This window comes from Pan troglodytes, chromosome Y (genome assembly GCF_028858775.2).
Source record: "Pan troglodytes isolate AG18354 chromosome Y, NHGRI_mPanTro3-v2.0_pri, whole genome shotgun sequence".
In the NCBI taxonomy this organism is placed as follows: domain Eukaryota; kingdom Metazoa; phylum Chordata; class Mammalia; order Primates; family Hominidae; genus Pan; species Pan troglodytes.
The window spans coordinates 24639989-24648221 of record NC_072422.2 but is presented as its reverse complement, the minus strand read 5'-3'; positions in this window follow the sequence as shown (position 1 = coordinate 24648221).

Below are 8233 nucleotides of genomic sequence, written 5' to 3'. Positions count from 1 at the left end.
CTAGGTCAGGGTGGTCAGGCCCCATGCCATGATATGGTGCAGCAGGATGGTACTGGGGGAAGCACAACAATGACCACAGCACAACAGGGCAGAGAGCCCAGCCTGGAACAGCAAGGTGAGCTCCTGCACTCTGGATAGGTCAGGAAAATGTACACAAAGTAAAGCCCGTCAGCAAAGAGCTTCCTCATGCTGCTGAGGTTGGTTGGTTGTTTTCCATTGAGGTGGAAATCACATCACAGAAAATTAACTATTTTAAGGTGAACAATTTAGTGCAATTAGTACATTCACAATACTGTGCAGCCATCATCATTGAAAACACCAAAATGGTTGTTTTGGTTTCTGTGTTTTTGTAGAGATGGGATGTCACCAAGTTGCCCAGGCTGGTCTCAAACTCCTGGCCTCAAGTGATCCTCCTGCCTTGGCCTCCAAAGTGTTGGGATTACAGGCATGAGTCACCATGCCTGGACAACCAAATGTTTTCATCATCCCCCAAAGAGATACCATATCAACTAAACGGTCACTTTCTTTTCTCTCACCTGCTTTTATGTATCTGTGGGTTTGCCTGTTCTGGACATTTCATGTAAATGGTAGCATACACTGTGTGGCCTTTTGCATCTGGCATCCTTCACTCACCATAACAAGTAAACCCATGTTGTAGCATGGATCGGTACATTATTCCTTTTTGTGACTAAATATCATTCCATTGTATAGTTAGACCCCATTCATCCTTCAGTGGACATTTAATTTGTTTAACCCTTTTGCCTACTGTAAGTAGTGCTGCTATGAATATGTCTCATGTACAAGGATTAGTTTAAGGCCAGGCACAGTGGTTTATGCCTGTAATACCAGCACTTTGGGAGGCCAGGTTGGAAGGATCACTTCAGTCCAGGAGTTCGTGACAAGCCTGATTAACAAAGCCAGACCCTATCTCTGCAAAAACTTAAAAAATTAGCCTAGCATGGTGGTGTGTGCCTGTTGTCCAAGCTACTCAGGAGACTGAGACTGGAGATTGCTTGAACCTGGGAGGTCGAGGCTGCAGTGAGCTATGATTGCACCGCTGCGCTCCAGCCTAGGTGACAGACTGAGGACCTTTCTCCAAACAAAAATGTATCTGAGTTTCTGTTTTCAGTTCTTTGGGTGTATACGTAGGAGTGGAATTCCTGGGTTAGATGATATTTCTATGTACAGGATTTTGAGGAACCACTGAACTGCTTTCCACAGCAGCTGTACCATTTTACATTCCTACCAGCAATGCGCAAGGGTTCTAACTTCTCCATATCTATGCTAAGCCTATTTTACAATTTTGATTGTAGCTATCCTAGTGACAGTGACTGAAGTTTTTGAGATTTAATCTAAACAGGACCCACCGTGATAAAACCACGGAATAGGAATTTCTGCTGAAAGTATACACTCTGATGGCATTTTTCTGTTCTCATTGGCTATGGTTTCAATGTTTGTGTCCCCCACAAATTCATGTTGAAATCCTAATCCTCAAGGGGATGGTATTAAGAGGTGGGGGCTTGGGAGGCAATGAGGTCATGAGGGTGGAGCCTCATGAAAGTGATAAGTGACCTTATAAAAGGGACCCCAGGGAGCTCTCTCACCCCTTCCACCATGTGAGGAAACTGTAAAAACTCTCCGTCTATGAACCAGGAAGTGTGTTGTCACTGAATCTTCCATGCCTTGATCTTGAACTCCCAGCCTGTAGAACTGTGAGCAATGCATTTCTGTTGTGTATGAGCCACCGCTAGTCTGTGATGTTTGTTACAGCAGTCTGGACAGACTAAGACACCACCTCACAAGTATGGTACTTGCCAGGTGCTCCTCCCAGCCCTTCAAACCCGCCCAGCCTCCCCACTTATTTCTCCTATAGCCTCATCCCAGGAAGATGCGCTGAGGCTCAAGAAGTGTGAACCCTGAATCCAAACATCTGGCACATTAGTACCTGCACTGCCTTGGCCAGATACTTTTCTCAGAGTTGTGGGTTGCTTTTCTCAGTGGGGTGAACAAGGAAATCCTTTTCAGCCTGCCTGTGCCATTATGCTAAGGGCTAGGTAGACGTCAGGACCGGCTGCTTTCTGCTTCTATGCTGCTCTTCAGGGCAGGCTGGCCATCCGTGACTGCCTCCACTTTCCCACAATGCTGGGCCTACCCTTCACACCTGGCTGTCTTCAATTTGAGGACAATCAGAAGTCCCCAGCAGTGGGATTTACCAGCATCCTATGCTCAGGGAGGGTGGAGACATGTGCTGGACCATTAGCCCCATCACTCTGGGAATTGCCTTTGGGTGTACATTTTGTACAGGGGAAGAGGGGCCAGTGATAGGAGGGCCTTCCTACAACCTTAACTTACAGGATGGCCATCAGCTTGTGCAAAAGTAACGTCCAGTTGAAAGGAATGAAGTACTGATGTATGCTGCTACATTGGTAAACCTCAGAAACAGAATGCTGAGTGAAAAGCCAGATACAAAAGGTACACATATTGTATGATTACACTGACATCGGGGTGGCTGCTAATAGGTACAGGGTTTCTTTTTGGGATAGAGGAAATGTTTTGGAACTATCAGTATTGGAGCTAACTGATGTATAACTTTGCAGATGGCACTAAAAGCCACTGAAATGCACACTTTTGAAGGTGACTGTTACAGTATTTAAGTTATATCTCAATTAAAGAATAATAGAGTTGTAGCCGCACAGTATTTCTCACTCAGTGTACATTGGCTGAATGTTTACTGAGCAAAGATCATGCCTGTTCTAGGCACTGGCGACGTGAAGATCCCTGCCCACATGGGGGTGACCACCTTGAGAGAGCAACATACAAGAAGCAGTGTAACGTCCCTGCCTGTGCCCCTTCTGGGGGCTAGTCCCACAGGCCCTGTTTGGATGAAGAAGATTTTACATGAAATCAAGCTTGGAGCTGTGATTAATTTAAGGCAAGTGTCCGCAACCCCCAGTTGCAACCATACTGGTTCATGGCCTGTTAGAAACTGGGCTACATAGCAGGAGGTAAGCAGTAGGCTAGCAAGTGAAGCTTCATCTGTATTTACAGCCACTCCCCGTCACTCGCACTACCACCTGGGCTCCACCTGCTGTCAGATTAGCAGTGGCATTAGATTCTCATAGCATTGCGAACCCTATTTGTGAACTGCACTTATGAGGAATCTGAGTTTTGGGCTCCTAATGAAAATCTAATGCCTGGTGATCTGTCACTCTCTCCTATCACTCCCAAATAGGACTGTCTAGTTACAGGAAAACAAACTTGGGGCTCCCACTGATTCTACATGATGGCGAGGTGTAAAATTATTTCATTATATATCACAATGTAATAATAGCAGAAATAAAGTACACAATAAAGGTAATGCACATGAATCAATCCAAAATCATTCCCAGCACCAATCCATGGGGGAAAAAAATTGTCTTCCATGAAACTGGTCTCTGCTGTCAAAAAGGTTGGAGGCTGCTGATCTAAGAGACAAGACTATGGGGCTGTTTTTTCTCTTTATAATAGACAGGGTTACTCTCTGCCATTCATACTGGGGTACAATGGCATTATAAGTCCTCACAGTAACTTCAAACTCCTGAGCTCAAGTGACACATCTCCCTCAGTTTCCCAAATAGCTAGGGCAACAGCGTACACCACCATGCTCCACTAATTTTTTAAAATTTTATTTTTAGTAGAGATGGGGTCTTGCTATGTTGCCCAGGCTTATTTCATACTCCTGCACTTAAACCATCCCCTTGCCTCAGCCTCCTAAAGTGCTAGGATTACAGGTGTGAGCCACCACACATCACAGCTGGATAAAACTATGTATATAAGTTAAAGTGGACAAACACTTGTGATAGCCCAAATAAGTTTCCCTAAAGATGTCCCTGTCCTAATCTCTGGAACCTGTGACTATGTTTCCTTATATGGCAAAAGAGACTTTGTAGGTGAAGTTAAGGATGTTTGAGATGAGGACATTATCCTGGATTATCTGGGTTGGCCCAATGTAACTGCCAGAATCCAGGAAAGCAGACTGTCAGCTGCAGAGAACCAGAGAGATAAGAAGGACCTAAACCACTGTTGCTAAGAAGAGGTCATGAGTCAAGGAATGTGGGCTATAGCCAGGCGTGGTCCATACCTGTAGCCCCAGCAAGAGGATTCCTTGAGCCTGGGAGGTTGAGGTTGCAGTGAGCCAAGATGGCACCATCACACTCTAGCATGAGTGACAGAGCAAGAACTTCTGTATTTATTTATTTTTATTTTTTGAGACAGGGTCTCACTCTGTCATCCAGGCTGGAGTTCACAATATAGCTGCATTCTCCATCAGAGTTTATGTGTGGACACTAATTTTTAAGTTTCATGTATACTCACATGCCAGGATTTTTTTTTTCTTTTGATTTCTAAAAACATTTTGAAGCAAGGTGAGGTGGTTCAGGCCTGTAATCCCAAAATTTTAGAATGCGAAGGTGGGAGATCTCTTGAGCTCAAGAGTTGGAAACCAGCCTAGGCAACACAGTGATATCCCATTTCTACCAAAAATTTTAAAATTAGCCATGTGTGGTGGTGTGCACCTGTAGTCTCAGCCCAGGAGGTTGAGGCTGAAGTGAACTATGATCCTAGCCTGGACAACAGAATGAGACTCTGTCTCAAAACAAACAAACAAACAAACAAAAACCTAACGTGTAAAACCATTCTTAGCTCATGGGCCTTAGAATATGGGCAAGATTTTGTTCATGGGCTGCAGTTTGCACAGCTATGGTGGAAAAACCAAGCCCAAAAAAGCCTGGATAGGGAGGGGATTTAAGGTCACAAAACACGCGGGAAATATATGGTGCAAAAGAGGAAAGAATTTGCGGGGACTCAGTCCTGTAATACCAGCATTTTGGGAGGCCCAGGTGGGCAGACCACCTGAGGTCAGGAGTTTGAGACCAGCCTGGCCAAAATGGTGAAACCCCCTCTCTACTGAAAATACAAAATTGAGCTGGGTGTCATGTTGCATGCCTGTAGTCCCAGCCACTCTGGAGGCTGAGGCAGGAGAATCGCTTGAACTTGGGATGAGGAAGTTGCAGTGAGGAGCAATCACACCACTGCACTCCAACCTGGATGACACCGCCAGTTTCCACCAAAAAAAAAAAAAAAAAAAAAAAAAAGCATGCACATACACACACTTTAACTGTGAGTTTCTCCCTGGTGCAATTTTTGCTCAGCTGCACTGTCTGAAATTTTCCTGTTCAGAAACACAATGAATGGAGTTTTAAAGACCGAACCTCACATGGACAGGAATTTTTACCTACCATTTTGCATGGAAAAATTACCTACTCGTTCAGTCCGCTCCCGAGGGAAGCGCCTCTGCTTCCCTTTTCTCTGTGCTTCAAGTGTTTAGAAGCCCAATCCAGCTGGAGGGTGGTGCGCCATCACTCAGGCACCGATCTAGTTACAACTTGACTGCCCTATGTCCTCACCTGGGCACTGAGCAGGTCTTAACCCGCAGATGGAGCACACACTTACCTAGGCAGCCAAGCAGCGGCAGCACCCAGGATGCGCTGAGGTGGCCGGGAGGTCCGGGGGAACCAGGGCCTCAGGCTGACAGCAGGGCAGCAGTTGTGGGAGGCTCAGGGCCAGGCAGAGCTGCCACTGTCCAGTGGCTGAAGTGGTGCGCCATCACTCAGGCACCGATCTAGTTACAACTCGACTGCCCTATGTCCTCACCTGGGCACTGAGCAGGTCTTAACCCGCAGATGGAGCACACACTTACCTAGGCAGCCAAGCAGCGGCAGCACCCAGGATGCGCTGAGGTGGCTGGGAGGTCCGGGGGAACCAGGGCCTCAGGCTGACAGCAGGGCAGCAGTTGTGGGAGGCTCAGGGCCAGGCAGAGCTGCCACTGTCCAGTGGCTGAAACATCAGCACGAACTGCCTGGCTGCCTCCCAGAGGGGCAGCAGAAGGTCGCCAGTTTTTGGGAGGCCACAGACGGGCAGCTCTGTAACCACCCAACAGGTTCATCTTGCCAGCTGCCTAGAGAGAGCTGATTTATCAAGACAGGGGAATTGCAATGGAGAAAGAGTAATCCATGCAGTGTCAGCTGTGCAGGAAATCTTGTTATTACTCAAATGGGTCTCCCCTAGCACTTGTGGATTGGAGTTTAACAAGGATAATTTTGCACGTAAGGGCTCTCCTCATGCCTACATATGTATTTGACTAACAGCCTTCTGAAAATGATTCAATCAGAAAAGCCCATTTTAGTCAGAGAGCACTATTCAGCACTGTTATATCTGGAGGAGCAAATGCTTTTTTGGGGGAGAATAATAAAAAAGGAAAATGATGGGGAAAAGAATGGAAAAGTGAGTTGTCTGCCGCAGAGAGTGGAAGAAACCAGTCCAGTTAAGGTTAAGGGCTCTCCGAGAGCTGTCCAGGACTGGAACTGAAATTGATAGTGCTCTGATGAGGGTAAGAACACCAGAGCTCTTGTCTCACATTGAATTAGATAAAACAACAGGACACAGGTGGAGTTGTTTTAAGGAGCAGAGAGTTTAATAGGCAAGAAACAAGGAAGAACAAAGAAGGAAGAAGCTCCCCTGTACAGACACAGAGGGAGGGAGGACTCCAAAGCCAAGAGATGGAACCCAAGTGGGGAGGAAACAAGCCAGGTATACGTAGAGGCTGGAGGAGGCGGTGTCTGATTTGCACAGGGCACAGTGGATTGGTTTGACAAGGCATGTCATTCACTTAGCGCACGAAAAAGCCGGCCCAACTACTCTAGTCTTTTAATATGCAAACGAAGGACGCCATGATGTTCTACACACGTGGGGATATGTGGGGGTGGCCATGTTGCCAGGAACATGTAGGGGAAGGGCAAGAGGGCACAGGAATCGCCATGTTTGGGTGGACCCAGTTTCTAATGGACTACATTTGCATATCAAAGGTTGCCAGCCAAGCCCTAAGAGCCAAAGCTCTAAGAGCCCAGGCTTTCCTTCTAGACAAGAAACATTTCTAGAGCAGCTTTAATAGAAATGAAAACTTTTCCTCTCTATTTGCCTAAAATAATTTCTTAATAACTCCTACCACAAAAGCAGCAAAGGGACCTAAGAAATGGCAAAAGGAGTCTAGGAGTCTCAGAATAGAAGAGGTGAATACTAGTATAGAGCAAACAGTGTGGAGTTCAGATCTATTCCAGCCTGCTGTCTTGCTAGCTGGCACATACACTGCCTATAGACTTGAATCAAGGAATTGAATGCAAAGACAAACAAAACATAACAACAAAAACATTTTAGGCACTGTTACGCGCTTACAAATTGGTAAAAATGGTCGATATTACTGTGTTGTGTTCTATCTACAGTTAAAGGAAAAAGAAAAGAAAAGCTGGAGGCCAGGCTTGGTGGCTCATGCCTGTAATCCCAGCACTTTGGGACGCAGAGTCGGTGGTTCATGAAGTCAGGAGTCTGATACAAGCTTGGCCAACACAGTGAAACCCTGTCTATACTAAAAGTACAAAAAAAACAGCCAGGCCTGGTGGCGGGCGCCTGTAATCCCAGCGACTCAGGAGGCTGAGGCAGGAGAATGGCTTTAAGCCAGGAGGTGTAGGTTGCAGTGAGCCGAGATCGCGCCATTGCATTCCAGCCCCGGCGACAGTGCCAGACTCCGTCTGAAAAAATAAATAAATAAAAATAAAAATTCCGTAAAGTGCTGGCAGGTGCCTGTGGGTCTCAGCACTGTGGGAGGCTGAGGTGGGAGGAACACTCAACCCCCGGAAAGTCGAGGCTGCCGGGACCTGAGATGGGGCCCCTGCCCTCCACCCGGTGCGACAGAGCCAGACCCTGCCACATTCAAAAACACAATAAAAGAAGGAAAGAAAAGGAAAAGAAAAAGAAAAAGAAAAGAAATACCTAGAAAATAACACAAGGAAATTTTTGATGGTGATGGAGATGTTTATTACCTCGATTGTGATGATGGTTCCGTGGGTTTACGCCTATGTCCGAACTCGTCAAATGGTACAGATTAAGTAAGTCCATTTGGCTGATTGTGTTTTGTATAGCAATTCCACCTCAATAAAGCTGTGACATCACACACACGCGAGCGTGGTACAACTTACATAGCCGAGTTCACCTTTTTAAAAGCGAATTGTTTTGGAGGTTTTAGGGACATGCACAGAGTTGTGCAACCATCACCTCAAGTTAATGCAAAACAAGGTATTGAACTTACAATTCACGTCCCATAAAACCTACCCTTTCAAAGTTGACAATACAGACGATTTTA